This window comes from Polypterus senegalus, chromosome 14 (genome assembly GCF_016835505.1).
Source record: "Polypterus senegalus isolate Bchr_013 chromosome 14, ASM1683550v1, whole genome shotgun sequence".
Taxonomy (NCBI): Eukaryota; Metazoa; Chordata; class Cladistia; order Polypteriformes; family Polypteridae; genus Polypterus; species Polypterus senegalus.
This window is the reverse complement of record NC_053167.1, coordinates 74,658,710-74,675,930: the sequence shown is the minus strand read 5'-3', so window position 1 is coordinate 74,675,930 and position 17,221 is coordinate 74,658,710. Positions and strand designations below refer to the sequence as shown.

General features: G+C 37.3%; 1 long non-coding RNA gene across 2 annotated transcripts in view; it reads right to left on the bottom strand.

The window, feature by feature from the left end:
- LOC120515070 overlaps positions 1-17,221 on the bottom strand; it is a 177,198-nt gene that overhangs the window by 32,981 nt on the left and 126,996 nt on the right. Inside the window, exon 4 of one of the 2 annotated variants that reach the window (XR_005630576.1) lies at positions 6,924-7,247. The exons of the other annotated variant lie outside the window; for it this stretch is intronic. This is a non-coding gene — a long non-coding RNA (uncharacterized LOC120515070). Of the gene's footprint in view, positions 1-6,923; positions 7,248-17,221 lie in introns of those variants that run through there. 2 annotated transcript variants of the gene reach the window in all.

Genomic DNA, 17,221 nt, shown 5'->3' with positions numbered 1-17,221 from the left:
CTTGTTATAATTGTTAACACTTTGATTTGACATTGTTCTAATGATCATAGGCAGCCTTCTTCTTCACTGAAAACTTTAAACGTTGTGTAATGTTAGCATGTTTTGCTGTAGGTGTAGTTGAGTGAATATCATTTAGCCTCCTTCTTTCTCTCTTTTTACATCAGGCACTGGGATGTTTACCAGAGTTTGGGAATGCCAGAGCATGTTGACATCTCACATACTGTATGTGAAAACCCACCATGCACTGGGTTGGAGCAATTCATTTTTATGTAAACTTCATGCGAAAAAGAACCGAACCAGGAATCGGATCAAACTCCAGCTTTTGTGTATAACAGGTCTGAAATTTGAACTGTACCCAGGTTTGAATGGTGTGTCAAAAAAAAAAAACTGAACCTTGGGGTTAAACGGACAAGAGGTTTGGAAAAATACCTACAAATGAACAAAGTGTGAAAGGACTTCATGCCTGAAAAAACATTCAATTAATATTTAGCTTGGAGTGACGTAAACACTTTGGCAATGGCAAATGGAACGTGGCAAAACAATAATAAATTAAAAATGTAAAACAGTTTCATGTTCGCTTTTCCTTTTCTGTTGTATCAAGCTCATTTTTCCATACAGTGTGAGCTTTTATTTGAGTTTTAAAAAATTAAAGATTTCAGTGCTTCTAATGATTTTTTGATGTTTAGAAATCAAGTGCCAATAAAAAAAGTCAGTGAAACATCAAACATACAGATAAAAGATACAGATTTTCATCTGCATTGGGACCTTCCCTTCTTGCTTGAAAAAATAACTGTGAGTATAGCTGACACAACAGCCATTAAAATTGTATTTATTTGATTAGAAGCTGCAACCTGAAGCCCAGGAGGGGAAAACCATCCTGATCAAAAGGGAAGACAGGGATGTAATTACGACATAAAGGCTTGCTTACAGGTGCCACTGGTCCCAGAGAAAACAGAAAAGCTCCACTGCTAATTAAACATTGAAAAATATCTTATGCTGGCTGTGGAAAATGAATTTCAATTTAAATCCTAAATACAAAGGTAGCAGTGGTGACACTGAAGGTGACACTACAAAGAAGGCCGGAAGGAGCGCCTGTCTGTCTGTCTGCCAAGGACACAGAGAAAGGCTTTGGGGGTGAAGGTGGGTAGAGGAGTATGGGGGCAGCACATTTAGGCAAAGTTGCTACAAGCCATGCACAGATGGCCTGCCGCAGGATTAAATTTGTTCAACCCACCACTAACCAAACACCCCCCTCATTCCCACGTCATAATGTTCTGCTGAATGAATGCAGCAAAACAATCCAGAGAAAATATACAACACATTTACTAGCAGGGGGCTGTGTCTCATTGCAGAAAAATGATAACTTAGGCTTTCGTGTGAGTTTATGGTTACCTACATTTTTGCCAGAGAATTAAAAGGTGTTGTCAGATAAAGAAAGTAATTTTTAAAACATGAAGTGCTTGGAGAGAATGTTGAAATATTTTTAACTGCGACTGCACCGTTTTGACTACAAGAAGTATGAAACATGTCCTTTTCATTTTTATCTATAACTAAAGATGAACTTATCTCCAAAGTAATTAGTAATTCTGAATAAAAGAAAATAAGTATATGCATTTATGGACAGAAGTGACAATGTCAAACAGTAAAGAGAACTTGAACAAAGATAACTTTACCGAGACCTGCTCCTCAAAGGTATTGAGAAAATGAATCCCACACATTTTTTCTTCCATGTCAGCAATCCAGTTTACACTTGAGGACATTGCACAATATAAAGAGATGTGCAGAAAGACAACAAAACACAACAAAGAGGAAGCTCTTCTTCACCCAGATAGTCAAAGAAGCCATCCCTGAAGAATTGACTGGATAAAGTCCTGAGGTAACATTGATTATGATTTAACAAACATATTGCTTTAAATGGTCATGTTTCATTCCGAGCAACTTAACTTCATTTTTGTACTTTTCACTTATTACTACTTTATTTTCTTTATAGTGTGCACATTATTAACATCTTGAAGGTTAGGCACAGGTAATGACGAATGTAAATTAGCCCAGCAAAAATGTGAATGCATGGCATGATGTTCTGGCATTCAGTCTTGGGATTGTTCCTACCTTTTCAGGGACAAATACAAAGCTTAGGGGCCCCTGGGCCTGACAATAAATTAACCAAATCCTTGCCATCTGCCAAAACCAGCCATCAGTAATGTCAGATAAAAGTGGTGTTTGGGATAAAAAAAAAAAAAAAACAACCTGAAAACTCCCTAGCAGTTTTACTATATTCGTGAACTTGCAGAGAAGTCATCTAAGTGGACCGGGACACATCGTATCTTGTCTGAGACAGACGTGTAGTCGAGTGCAGCTGGGGCACAAATTGAGCAGGACAGGAAGGAACCTGTCTCAGGCAAACATATGGCAGCTCGTTGTGTGAACGTACAACTTGCATGTACCACAAAGCTGAGTTTGTCTGCTTGGGTTGAATGAGAAGTGAGGAGCATGCAAGAGCCAAAAAAATGTAAAAGTTCATGCATGCGCCATTTCACCAAGTGCAAGTCACACTTCTATAACTTCCGTAGAATTCACACCAACTCCAGTGGCTGTGGCTGAGCATGAGCAGAGCGGACAGCTCCATACAAACAAACACACATCTTTCGCAGCAAGAACTGAGATGCATGGAAGCGCCAAACAAATTTTAAAGTGCATGGATGTGTCATCTAGTGGCTGTGGTTGAGCGTCAGCAGAGCAGACTGCTCCATACACACACACTCACACAGGTCTTTCGTTTATATATTACCGATAATTATTGAACCACATACCAATGTTGATTTGTAATTACTGTACAGGACATTCAACACAATCTATTAATTTTATTATACTAGCTGAGTAGCTAGAACATAATTACATAATTTACACAGCATCCATCTGGGAAACTGAGGAAAAACAATAGCTGATGGGCACTTTGCATTCAATAATAAAACAAAAACATAGCAGAACAAGCCCAGCAATAGCAAGAATTAGGAAATAGCACAATCATTGGGTTAGGGTTGTGCGGCTGCCTTTCTTTTCCACAATTGATCACAGAAATCACAGTCACTAGTTTCCCCAAAGTGAAAAAGTCCTTGCTAACACCAAACAAATAGTATGCCACTGGATTTTACATACATGAGGTGTGCCTGAGCAACTCAGAGATGCTAGAAAGAATGACAACCATCAACGGTATTTCTGTTTAGTAGCTCAACCAACCAGTATATGCAAGGCCTATCACCAGATCTAAGGTGAGTAGAAAACACAACTAAGTAAAATAGAAAACACAAGTTAGGAAGGGAGCCCAAAATCTTTATTGCCACACTTTGGTTCTGCTTTGGGGTCTCTATTTAATCTTCATGAGGGTCCCCCTTATCTTTGAATAGTTGGGCCTGAACCTGTTAGACCCTTTTCATGGATCTACTGTAATTAGAACATTAGAACAATTTCGACAATAACAGGCCATTCAGCCTAAAAGAGCTCACCAGTTCTACCCACAAACTTCATCCAAAATAACACCAAAACAAGTTTTGAAGGTTCATAATGTCTTAACACTTATTCCATGTGTTTATGGATCTCTGTGTGAAGAAACACTTTCAAATATTTGGGTTAAATTTACCCTTAACTGGTTTCCAAATTCTGTGACAACCAATGTACTTTGGTTAAACTGACATCCCCATGACCCTGTGATGCCCTATGGAGGGAAGGATTGATGAATGAATGCTATATACATGCTGACACACACATATATATATATTAACACCATATATATGAGAACATCTGCAATGAACTGGCACCCCTTCTAGACTTGGATCATGTATTGTACCTAATCTTGCTTGGATAGACTGGGGGTCCTTGTGAATAAGATTCAGAAGGTTTAGGGAAAGAAATGATGTCACAAAAAGTGTACTCAGCAAAAGGGTGGATGGATAAGCACTTTAGTCAAAGAAGTAAATAAATACGTTAAGTAGTGTGTATTTTATTATAATTTTATTAATTTTTAAATGTTTTTCTGTATTTGCATAAATAACACTAGATTTTATTTTGTGAATCTATCAATTTGTTGTAGTTCTGAACTTTTCTTTGAAGCTTTGTATATATATATATATATATATATATATATAAAATTGTGGCGTATTTTTTACATAATGCTGTGCAGTTAATCTTTTCACTAATCCTTGGGTTTTAAAAGTCCTACTTTAGTTTCCTCATCTTCTTTTTTAAGAAGGAATAGTGTATGATTAGACAGTAATTGTGGTCATTTACTGGATAAACACTTTAGTCTTTAATGAAGCTTAATACTTTGGCAGCTGAAGCCATGAAGAGTTTGACTGATGCTTACATTTTATGGGGCTTTTAAGCAACATATATGAATAGCTCTTTGTCATAAACAGCCACTGATGGTCAAACTTTCTTTTTCAGCCTGTCTACTGAATCCCAATAAATCCTGAAGGGATGACTCAAGTCTTCTGCTCCCCACTGTACTGTAGCTCTTCACTCTTGACATGTGCCCATAGAGGACATCACTAGGGCCACCCAAGCTTGCGTATCTGGCTGAATTACAGCCCTACTAGTAGCATTAAATGGTGAGCTCAGTAACCCACTGTGCCACTGCTGAAGAGATATGAAGAGCCACTAATGTCATTGCTTTAAAAGCCTCACAAATGAGCAATAATTCAACCAAATTGTCGTTTGTATCATCTAAACATGAAGAGAAAGATCATGTGTCTGTGATGTCATTGTGTCACAGAGCTCCAAGAAGTCAGTTTCTTAACAAAGTCAAGAAAAATTTCTGCTGTACAAATGCTACAAGACAATAGATAGATAGATAGATAGATAGATAGATAGATAGATAGATAGATAGATAGATAGATAGATAGATAGATAGATAGATAGATAGATAGATAGATAGAGATAAAAGAAATCAAAATGAAGAGCAAATTGAAAGTGTGTTTTGCTCTAGGACTATAAGATTAAACAATAACAGCTCCCTTTCATTACTGTATATCTTCCTGGGTAAAATGCTCTTGAGCTGTGCTAACAATACATTGTACAGCACTTACTTGACAGTCACCTTTAATATGTCAAGTGCAAATTTATACTGTTTTCTGTATTTTTCTTTTTTAGGCTGAACGTTTACTTTAAGTAAAATATGTTGATCCATGAACAGCTGCAGGCTACAGAGCCAGTCCTGTTAGGGTAAGCAGCAGTTTCTTTGTAGAATCCACTTCTGAACCTTTGGTAAACAATCTTCAGGTGCCTCAGGCATCCAATCCCAGAGTGTTGTATCACTTATTTGGCATTCCAGTTGTACTTTTGCTGACACCTGGGCAGGAATCCATGCTACATGATTAAATGCCACAGTTGTTCTGACACTTACCGATTAACAACACATCCTTCAATGTCTTCCTTCCAAATCAAATGCAGCACACCCAGATTTCACACAGAAAACTCTGTAGGAGTGCACACACTCTTCCATCCATTTTCTGAACTCATTTTTTGTTTTCATTACAGGATCATAGGTAGCCTGTTCTAATAGCATTGGAAAAGTGCAGAATGGGATTCATATGCACCAGGCCAGTTTCCGTACTGTAGAATGGATATCTTTGGGCGGTGGAAAGACAAAAGCTATGCAAACAGGAGGATAATGTGCAAACTCAATGCAGACAAAAATCAGCCCATGGAACAAACAAAGGCAAAGTAAGTAGGAGCCAACAGAGCAATAAAACTTACTGTACATGTTGGAATGAACAAGATAAAAAGTAAAGTACTCTAGTAGTTCACTAACTAACTAACTCTATTTCATAATGCAATAACCAAACCCAGTAATGCTACAGCATTTGAAAATCTGTATATAAACAATTGAGTTGGAAACATGCATATGGCATTGTTGACTATAAATACTGGACAAGCATTTCTGACTCTTCCAAATATAAAATAAAAAAAAACACTGTACTAAAATGCTGTTGAAAAAAGAAAAGAAGTGGAGCCTGGGCTTCTTCTGAGAGAACTGGAGGTTTGCTGTGAGGACATGTAGAAAGTAGGACTAAGTAAAGAGATGGCAAACAAAACTAAACCCTTAATGTATGATGGCATATATAAAGAACTTCCATGATTGTTAGCAGTATATTATTAGGGTAGCTCAATGTCACTGTCACCAAATTAGTTTTGAACCAAAGCCAAGTCGCTTAGAAATATTGTTGGCATGTAAGAGCTCAATGTTGATGAAGAGCTGGAAATAACTAAGATCACCAAAGACAGGAAAAAAATAAAATGTTCTGTCAAATAAGCATTGATTTCAGAATATTTTGGCATGGTTTGAAAAAGGCAACTCATTACATTGTATCGTTACAAGCCACAAGGGATCAAGAGCCAAGACTGGTCACAAGACTGCACAAAGTAACTTTCTCTTCATAATCATATGTTGCTTTCTTTCATCCATACATCTTAACACATCCTGGAATATTTGGGGCAAATGGCATGCCAGTTTGTTGCTGTTTAGAGCTTTAAACAGCCAAGTCAGACTGTACCTCAACCAAGCAGTTTGCCTCAGTAGGACCGAATAATGAAAAAGGGTTGAAAATTGCTGAGATTAGTGGTCTACAAAAGGATACATAGAAATTACTTGGGAATGTCTAATAGGATTGAGATTGTAAACATTTAGGAATAATATGTTGTGGACCCTAACCCAACACAGACAGGCAGAGACACAAGTGCAGCACACAATACACTTTTTATTTACAGAGGGGAGAGGCTTTTCCCTCTCCCCAGAGCACAGAACAACACACCACAGTACAATACAAATCTCACTCCTTTGGACTCTTCTCTTCTCTCCCTCTCTCGTCCCATCCTTCTGCCTCCACTCCTCTCCAGGTAAGCTTCATCCACCTCCTTCCAACTCTGGCTCTCTGAATGGAGCGAGGCAGCTCCTTTTATTCAGGTCCTGGGAGTGTTCCAGTTGGCTCATCAGTATTACCTGGAGGTGTGATGGAAGTCCACTGCAGGACTCTGTAACTCCCCCTGATGGCCCCCACAGAACCCAACACGGCTGTACCAAATTCCAGCTCCCAGCGTGTCTTGTGGGAATCCGTGGTGTCACAGCCGCCCAGGAGGGTTGCCTTCTAGAGTTGCAAGAGAAGTATTGCCTCATCGATGCTCTCTCCCCCGTCTTTCCATTCCATTGGTGTCCCAGCCAGATAATGGCCGTGGCTGCCCATCACAATATTTACCTGAAAGTTAAATGTATAATGCTGAAAATGGCATACAAAAAAAAACCAGTAGGCTCAACTTTGCAAAAATAATGCAATAAAATGTTAAATTAAATTAAGAGATAATGATTGTTCATGTGGCTCTTAAATCACATCTCTCAGCATCTCTGCCAAACTTAGGATTGCTTTTTTATGAAAATGAAAAAGACATTTTGACGAGAACAGGGCTCTAAGCCCAGCATTTTGTTAATAAGAGCTAAACTTTCAAAAACATCCCATCATCCATCTATTCATCCATTTTCAAACCCACCTAATCAATTTCTTGTTAACAGGATGGGGTAGCCTATCTCTGGAGAAACCAACCCTTGAGGAGGTACCAAGCTATTATAGAAAATACTCATGCATAAATCCACAGGCACAGCTGCTAATTAACATAATGCTATACATGATGGGCATAGACCATATAGTGTTACATACTCTTTAACTATATACACAGTGGATTCAGAAAGTATTCAGACCGCTGCACTTCTTATTACGTTTAGTCTATGTTGTAGCGCTAGTCTTAAATCATTTAAATTCACTTTTTCCATTATCTCAAAACACTAAATATCCCAGAATGACAAAACAAAAAGTTGATATTAGATATTTTTGCAAATTTATTAAAAATAAAAAACTTAAATATCACATTAGCACAAGTATTCAGACACATTGCTATGACACTTGAGGCGCCATCAGTTAGGTGAGCGCTAGTGGACATCATTAGAAAAGCCACACAACTGTCTGTATAAGATCCCATAGCTGATGATGTGCGTCAGAGCAAAAACCAAGCCATAAGGTCCAAGAAATTGTCTGCAGAGCTTAGAGACAGGGTTGTGTTGAGGCATAGATCTGGGGTTGGATATAAAAATTTCAGAAACATCAAAGGCTCCCAAAAGAACAGTGGCCTTCACAATTCTTAAATGGAAGAATCATGGAATAAGCTAGACTCTTCCTAAAGCTGGGCACCTGACCAAATTGAGCAATCATAAGACAAAGGCATGGTAAAAGAGACGACCAAGAGCACAATGGTTACTCTGGCTGAGTTCCCAGAGTTTGTAAAAATGTGGAGATGGGTGAAACTTTCAGAAGGAAAACCATCACTACAATATGCCACTGATATGGGTTTTACAACTGAGTGGCCAGACAGAAGCCTTTCTTCAGTTAAAGATATATTGAAGCCCACTTGGAGTTTACAGAAAGGCATCTAAAGGATTCTCAGGCTGTGAGAAACAAAAATTTCTAGTCTAATGAAACCAAGATTAGCATCATGTGGAGGAAACCAGGTGCCACTCATCATTTTGGCAACACCATTCCAGTGGTGAAGCATAGTATTGTTAACATCATGCTGTGGAGTTTTTTTTTTTTTTTTAATGGCATGGCCTGGGATACTAAACAGAGTACAGGGAAAGCTGAATGGAGCAAAGAATATTAAAATTCTTAATGAAAACCTGATCCAGAATGTGGTGGACCACAGACTGGGCTGAAGGTTCACCTTCCAACAGGAAGTACAAAGCAAAGACAACACTGGAGTAGCTTAGGGACACAAGAAAAATTAATTGGCTTTAAGCTTTAACTACTATAATTATATGGTCTTGCAGAGCCATATGTATAATAGATATGTCCAAAGTCAGCCATGAGTGGATTTTGCTAAAAAGTGAATGAGAATAATTAGGCAGCTCACTGTGTGTCACATTTCTAAATCAAACCAACATCTCATGAAGACATTGCTCAAAGTAAGGGCAATGATTTTGAAATGTAAAGATTAGAGGTGCTCTTGTTAAGCTGGTACAACAGACAGTGAGCTTCTGAGTAAGATGAACTGTCAGCAGCCAAACAGTTTCCCAAAATTACCCTTTTTTAAATATATAAATGCGTGCCACATGTGTGGATAAATCAGATGATCATTTTAAAACTGTGTGTTGTGTTTATTCAAGTTGTGTTTTGTATTATACTAAATTTTCTTGGATATCAGAAACGATTAAGTGTTATGAATAAGCAAAAATGCGGAAAATCAGGAAGATAGGAAATACGTTTCATGGCACTGCAGAGTAAGTCTTACTGCTGTTATTAATTTAAAATAATTTTTCACATAATGTACTTGTATTCTTCAGAAATAATGAATTAAAACTTAGTGCCTTTAGTATCCATGCTTATTTGATGGTGTTATAGGTTAAACAATTTTAAAAGTTAGTAATGTGTCTAATACATTTTTTCTGGGACTCTTCTTTGTTGTTTTCAGGCTTTTGGGTATTATCGATCATTTCTGGATATGTGTTTTCTTCCTATGTAATCACCGGAATTAAATGTATTTTATCATTACTACATTTTTGTGTTACATCAACACCATTTTGTTTGTTTCATCAAGCTATTAGACGGCATGGTCCAAGAAGTTGCATTGTGTGACTTAATAAACTGGCGCGATAGATGCTTTAGCATCTGAGATTGTGGATAATTCAAAGAGTTCTGTTTAGTAAAGGCAAGAAACTCATCTATCCATAGCCCATAGGTTGGAGCTGATATTGTGGATCACATGGAAAGAATTCCTAAAAAACTGATGCTGTGATTTTGCCTTTAAGGTCATGTCAGTGTGTAGTCCATGAATTGTAGGTTTTTTTTGTGCTCCACCAGGTATTTAACTACTTTTAAAAGTTAGCATATTTTAATCCACAACAAAGAACAGCAAATTTAGGGGCAGATTTAGTTTTTAGCCAACTGCTGAAATGATAATTGCACTCTTGGACTGTAGTATGTATCAAGTATATTCACAGATTTTCCTGTCAACAAAACACACTCTTCATGTCTCATTTGCAAGAGGTTCTTGTAAACTTTAAAAACATTCACCACAAACAAACCATGAAGATATACTGGATTTAAGTGCCTTCCACATGCTATCTATCAGGCCTATTACATCTACTGAAATACTAGCTTCAGTCCTTCTTTTATACTGTATATAGCCAAAGGAAAAAAAAAAACAAACAAAAAGTGTGTGATTCCCGCTAAACTAGCTAACCATGAGCTTTGTAAGGTACCTTTTGTGTTTGTTTCTTTACTGATATTTGACTTTTTGTTGTGTTTTTCAGCTTTGAGTCTCTTAGTGTCTTTGTTTTTGTCCTACAGCGCAGCCCATTTTCTTATAGGTTTGCTATTTCTTTGTCACAGTACCTTCTTTATTCTTGCCAGCCTTGTGTTTTGATCTATTGTCTGCTTTTTTATCAGCTTTTCTTATTCAGTTCTACCTATGCATTGTGTATATTTTCTGACTAAGAACTTTCACTAAATCTCATAACCATGGCTCCTTGTGTAGCAATGGTAGGAGCTAGAAAGGCAAGTCCACTGTATAGTATTTTCATCTGCTTTTCCTGCCATTTTAGGTGTTACACAGACCCGACTACAAAGCTTTGCTTTAGGATAGGAGAAGGTAAAGTAATGGTGTTGTGGGTGACAGTGGGATGGCAGAGGTCTGACAGTGGATGATTGAAATACATCGACTGGACTCAGGTTTGCTCCTGAAGGTCCACCATCATTGCATGGAGTTGTTCCATGGTTTGGTTAATTAGAAGCAAATTATTGCTACATTCTTATGCTTTATATTAGTTAACTTGTTTCGTAAGATTCCCCTTAGTGCCTTTTTAGTGTTAAATAGCGGCATTCCATGTTTTTATTTGTCTGTTGTTTTCTTAACCTGATGAAAATCAACAAAGATTTGCAAATAACAAAAGAAACAGCAGCTCCTTTGGTCTATTCACACTTGTGAGTGTTCATCATTATGTACCTGTTATAGTAAAACTAGCTGAAATACCCAGTGTTGCACGGGAAGAAAATAAAGTGGTTTTTTTTTAATTGTTAGAGACAAAATATAATTAAAAAAAAACACAACTTCAAAAATAAAGATAAATTAACAAACAATGAAGACTCACTAATGTGCTTGTCTTGTGGTCTTGTATGTATGTTATCATCCAGTTGATGCTCGGAACTGGCTAACTCTATTGAATTTAAAAAGCAACAGGGGCGCCGTGGCGCTCAAACATAAAGAATGCTGGCAGTCACCTTCAGTTCGCCCTCTGGTGGTCGTTCTGAGTGTCAACTGGATGATAACATGCATACAAGACCACAAGATCACCCCCCACCCTACCCAGAAGGGGGTGGGTTAGGGTTGATTTCACCCTACATTATTTAGTCGACCAATGAGAAACATGTGTACCAAGTTTCATGAAAATCACTCCAGCCGTTCGGACGTGATGCTGGAACATACATACACACACACACACACACACACACACACATACATTGACATTTACTGTATATATATATAGATATTTGGGCAGAAAAAATAAGAGAAGAAAGTGAAGGACTGAGAATTACTGATCTGCTCATTTCCACAAATCATTTGGATGATATTCACAGAAAAAAAGTACATAAGAATGACAATATTAAAACATTAACAAGCCATAAAATGAAATAGGTTCTCTTATTGGGATGGATTGGCTTCTGACTAACAACTGAGTTGAGGTAAAAAGGACTGAACATGAGATCCGTGACACAGATGGAAACATTAACAACTTTAGAAAGTTAAACAGTCTGCCGGTGCTCATCATTGTCAGCAGATGCCTGGAACCTTTGAGATAGTAATAATAATAATAATATTTCACCATACAGTAGTACAAAGACAAAGTGTCTGTGTATGTGTGTGTCCATCCAGTTGCTATTTCTCTATCATTCCAACAGATAGCACATCACAAACATTTGTAGCAATAAAATGCATTGCATTTGTCATTCCAACAGATGGCATATTTGTTGGAATGACAAATGCAATGCATTTTATTACAACATGAATTCCAAAATATATTCCAATGGATGATGCACTGCAAACATTAACACAGAGGTCTACATTGATAACTTACATTTCAATCAGTCTTAGACAGGTAGCACAGCTAGCAATAATAATAATACCATACCATACCATTTTCTAAACCTGCTTAATCCTGAGCAAGGTCACAATGAATAATAATTTGGGTAACATGGTAGCAGAATGCTTAGAGCTGCTACTTCACTGTTCATCACAGAGACATGTTGCATGCTTTTTGAATATGCAAGTCAAAATGTTGCTATACTCTGCATACTTGGCAATACTACGACGACTACTACTACTACTACTACTACAACTACTGTGTCACATTCTTCAGATCCATTTATTTAAAATGTTTAATTTTAGCAGAATAATAACTTGGATATGCAACTGAAATATTACAGCAGGTAGCAACCAAGGATTTGATGAACAAAGGGCACTTGGCACAGGAATATATCAGGTAAGCTGATTTGTGTTTTCTGTTCAATAAAATGAAGTTCTGTCATTTATCATGGTGCCAGAGAATGCTGCATATTGGTGATGCCTGCAAGTACTCAGTATACATGACAACAGTACTATTATCACTACAATAAAAAACAATGTACCCTGCCATCTACTGGTACCTTTGAGAGATTGTCTTGCACATTGCATACAATGCATCGGTTTTTTAATAATGCTTTAAATTATGACTAAAGTTGTATAATTTGAATCATGTAATTTAAACCATCTTCTTTTTTGGTTGGTGGTCTATCCATCATACTGCAGGATGAAGTACCAGTCCATCATAGGGCACACTCATGCCCACACTCACAAATTGGCAGTCAAATTAATTGTAAGTCTTTGGGAGAAAATTGTACCACCTGCAGAAAAACCATGTAGACTCAGAGAGAACAAGGAAAGTCTACAGTGGCAGTATGTGGCCCAAGATTTAAAACCAGGGGTCTGTAGCAGCAAGGAAGCAGAGCTTATGGCTGTGCCATCTCTGCTTAGTCTATAAAACCCTGATAAAATATAAAATTGTGAAGCTAAACACATCCAACCAGTGTTGTGAATCATTTATATTATACTTTATTTTACAAATTAGGGTGAGAACTCGTCTGAAAAAGAAAAATATATTTATATGAATACCAAAAGTACTATTAGAAATTATATTATGTGATTTCTTATCAGATCATTTCAATAACTCTGTTTTTCCATTTTATTGATCAATTCTCTTTCCTGTTATTATACTTAAGAAATATAGCAAAAATTAGATCCCTTATAACTTTGCAAGATGCTGAAAATTAATTCACGCTTTAGTTTATAGTCAGCTAGATTACTGTAACGCACTCCTCTCAGGACTACCCAAAAAGACATCAGTCAGTTACAACTAGTGCAGCATGCAGCTGCCAGAATCTTACTTAGGAAAAGAAAATCCGAGCACATCTCTCCAGTTTTGATGTCACTACACTGGTTACCTGTGCCATTTAGAATTGACTTTGAAATACTGCTTATGATTTACAAAGCCTTAAATAATCTCGCTCCATCATATATTTCAGACTGCCTCTCACCTTACACTCCAAATCGTAACTGTAGATCTTCAAATGAGTGTCTGCTGATTATTCCAAGAGCTAAACTTAAAAGAAGTGGTGAGGCAGCCTTCTGCTGTTATGCACCTAAAACACAGAATAGTTTACTGATAGAAATTCGCTAGGCTAATACGGTGCAGCACTTTAAAAAAACTGTTCAAAACCCATTTTTTTAATATGGATTTCTTATAGCTTAATTTTAGTTTAAACCTGATATTCTGTATATGCATTTAATTATTGTTATTTTCATGCCTCCGCGATGCTTACAACCTCCTACTTTCTCTGCTGTTCTTTTTCCGGTTTTCTGTGGTGATGATCTGCACCACCACCACCTGATCAAGGCCCCATGCAGTCCCTACATTGATGGATTGAAGGCCAGAGGTCCACATGACGGTCATCATCTAATTCTTCCATGTGAAGCCTGAAAACCATGAGGACTGATTGAAATCATTTATGTTAGGTAGAATGCCCACTAGGGGCTGGATGGTCTCTTGGCCTCAGAACCCCTGCAGATTTTGTTTTTTTCTCCATCCCTCTGGAGTTTTTTTTTTTTCACCCTACTTTATTCATTGTTTTTTTTACCTTACTTTATTCTTTGTTACTTAGTATTGTCCAATAATTTTTATATTTTTCTTTTTTCTTTCTTCATCTTTTAACGCACTTTGAGGTACATCATTTGTATGAAAATGTGCTATATAAATAAATGTTGTTGTTGTTGTTCCCCCTCCCTATTCCTATTAATGATGTGGTTTAAAATAAGAGTGCACCACAAAAAATAAAAGACGGTAATTATACTGAAATTGATCAAAAAAGAGCAGCATACACCCACATCTTTCCATGTTTTTTGCCCAGTTTGTTTTACTGCTTATTCCATAACTATGCTCTATAGTATATATAACATTTTCACATGGCATGCTGACAAAGCAAGTGATTTAAGTTTAAATCCATCCACTCATATTTTGTAAAGTGTAGTGTCTTTTGTATAGAATATCAGAATGAATGTCTACATTAACAGAATACAATTTATCGATTGCTAAAATTACTGAAATGTCTATATTTTAAGGCAGCAGTGGAAGAAATCTGGCATGACAGGAGTGAGCCCTATCATATCGACAGAGGAAGCACGTAAGCATTACACTAAAGTGCCTCAAGGATGAGGAGCTCTGAGGCAGCAGTCCTGCCATATCTCACAGAGCCCAAGGTAACTGTACTCTTAGGTGTTGAGCAATTCCGAATTCTGAAATAGGACTTCATCCCTCTGAAAGTCGGAGTGAATATGTGGTCTTTGATAGCACTAGGACTGGTGCTCCAGTGGCTAAGGAGAAGGGAGAAAATGGTACAGACTTAAAAAGATCAACCAAACAAACTTTACAGAGAGTGGAACTTTTCAACTTGAACGTGGGCTTAAAATGAATTTCTAAGTAAGCAGCCTGGTGCTTTCATTTCTGCAACGTTTAATCTCTAGATTTACCTATGAGTGGCATAGTTGTAAGCAGTTAGTGCTGTCGCTGATTCATAGCAGCAAGGACAAGGATTCTGTTCTCTGTCCAGCCACTGAGTTCAGCTTTCAGGTTCACAGCAGGCCTGAACAGGTTTTCTTCAAGTGTTTTCCACTTTTCAAAGGCATACACATCCATTTACAGTAATTACTTTGAACAGGTATTGTGTGAGTAAGTGTGACCTTCAATGTACAGGCTTTTCATCCAGCAATGCTTCCAGCTTTGAACCTCTTGCTGCCAGGAGAGGTGACACCTTCTTATAATCCGGTAAATAAATGCATTTAAACCTGCTATCGTCTACTGTAGCATGTCATTTTCTTAGATAAATTAGCATCAGTTAAATCAGACTTTGTAAGCATCTGCAGAGGTTACAATTGACTTAATTAAGTTGTTTGTAAAGAATACTTTTTGGCTGACTTCTAATATCCAATAATGAAATGATGACTTAATCCCATCCTCTTTTCAAATGGTTACCCAATCCTCATCATTATTAAAAAAAACAGAAAGAAACGCTGAGTGTCAGGTGAACACAGGTATATCTAAGAGATGAGATTCTGTCCTTGATCTAGACCCTTTTAACAGTAGGGGGAATTCAGGCTAGCAGCCCATGAAAACATGTCAATCAGATGTAATTGCTCTCCTAGAGGAACAATATCAGGCTACAGAATGAGACCTCATACTAAACACATGGATTCATTGCAACACCTAATCTGCTAATGAGCTCAGCCAGTTATTTTCAGCATCGCTGCTGAGAAAGTTCAGCCCTGCTTCCAGTGACAGCAAAGGACAACATGCCATAGAGAAGCAGCTAACCTCCAGCACATGCAATCTGAAATTGCCCAGTTCTGTGTTATGAAAAAAAGGGCCAAATATGTACAGAAAGCAAACAAATAAACAAAGATTGAACCCAACTGTGCATAACCCAACCAAGGAACGACCTTTGCTAATTATTTAATGTAATCAAACAAACGTCATGTAGATCAATGACTATCCATTACATCAGCTGCCATTCACAGTGGGTGAACACATTTATGTGAGCCTGAACAGAAATTCTCTACGTGGCAAAGTGCTTGATAGTCTGTGACAAATCTAATGCATCTCAACCCAAAACACATTATCTCTCATACATGGCACATGCTCATGCACACTATATGTATGTGGCTTTATCTGACTAATGCACTACAGTCTATGTCTGTCAACTGCATACTGGACTGTAGGTCTCATTTCATTACTTTTCTATTAAAGATGCTCTAAAAGTTGAATATAGCACTCTTTTTACATTCAATATGACTGTGCCAAATAAGACAAGAGTGTTGCAAATAAGAAAACAGAATATAATTAATTTTTAGTTATTATGAACTTAGCCAAGCATACTCAAGTGAATTAATTTCACTCTAGTCATTATTTTATTATGCATTACAATTGAAAGAAAAACTACTGAACCATTGAAAATTAATTTTTTTTGCATGGTACCTTTTCTTCCAAGTACTGTCCCACATGCATTTTATTGAACAAACCATATCAATAAACATGTATATAATATTTTACATGGTTTTAACATCAAAACACAATTTTTCATATTATGTCTGCAGCCCATTTTTTGCAATTCATGGAAGACCTCAGCTTGCTCTGTAATCACAGACACTCACCGACTAATGTTAAGTAGTACAGTCGGGATTGGAGGAGGAGTTTGCAGGTGATTTTGAGTGCCTTTATAGTATGTCAATATGGGCACACGTGCCATACTTTTTAACAGCACAGGTTTTGCATAACACTATCTTGGAAGGTCCTGATTTCAACAGCTGAGACACATCTATTTGAAAATTCATTTTTTTTCAGGGTAGAAATAACTTTTACTCTTTTTTTTTCTAAAATTATCGATGTCATTCAGTACATTTCAAGGCCTAAATATTGAAATACAAGGTCATGAGGAGCCAGAGTATGTGGTGCAAAGTAAAAATCAACCCTTGACTTGAAGCCAGTCTATCGGGACATACACAATCACTCACTCTTACACTCATTCACTCACTCACCCACTCACGT